This window comes from Nothoprocta perdicaria, unplaced genomic scaffold (genome assembly GCF_003342845.1).
Source record: "Nothoprocta perdicaria isolate Ctin4 unplaced genomic scaffold, notPer1 scaffold_547, whole genome shotgun sequence".
Lineage (NCBI taxonomy): Eukaryota > Metazoa > Chordata > Aves > Tinamiformes > Tinamidae > Nothoprocta > Nothoprocta perdicaria.
This window is the reverse complement of record NW_020455807.1, coordinates 89331-90095: the sequence shown is the minus strand read 5'-3', so window position 1 is coordinate 90095 and position 765 is coordinate 89331.

Sequence of the window (765 nt, the reverse complement as noted above, 5' to 3'; positions counted from 1 at the left end):
GACTTTCCGAAGCCATCTGTGCAGGTCCTTCACCCTCCTCCCAACTTGAAAGTTGGTCCTAAGCCTTCCTTTCAGCAACCAGCACCTTTTTTTTTTTTTTTTTTTTTTTTTTTTGTAGGCCTTTCCTATCCCTCTCTCTGTAACAGCAGGTCGCCACAAGGCCTTGGGCTCTTCCTGTCCCTTGAATCTTGCAGAACAGAGCAAAATTTCTCTTCTCCAGTGTCATCCTTCCCTCCATGCCTCCTGCCCATCAGGCCCCACAGACCATCAGGGACTTTTCAGTGGTTAAGCCACTGCACCCTTGCTTTCCATGACATTTTCTTTTGTATTATTTTCCACCAGAACCAGGCTCACTCTTTACTCTTAAGGATGTCCCGGCACTGGTTTAATGCTGTAAATCCTTTACATCTGATCGCTGTCCATGTCAGAGATGACTGTACCTGTTGCACACCAAAAGACCAAGGACTCCCAGGAGGTACCACGCAGCCCCACAGCGCTGACAAAACAAGGGCCGATGCTCCTCTTAGGTCCTCCACATTCCTCGTGCAAGGACAGCTCGTGAGGACACCGGCAGCACGCTGCCATGTGGTGAAGTGGCGGGGGACTAATGGCGCTCCCCACAGAACCAGGCTTAGAGATCGCCCCTCGAGGTACGACTCCCATATCCCCCACCCCCGCCAGCGCCGGAGTCCAGAGACGACCGTTAACGGCCGTTAACGCCTGTCCGCCCGCAGGGGGCGCGCGCAGGGCGGCGCCCGCCCCCAC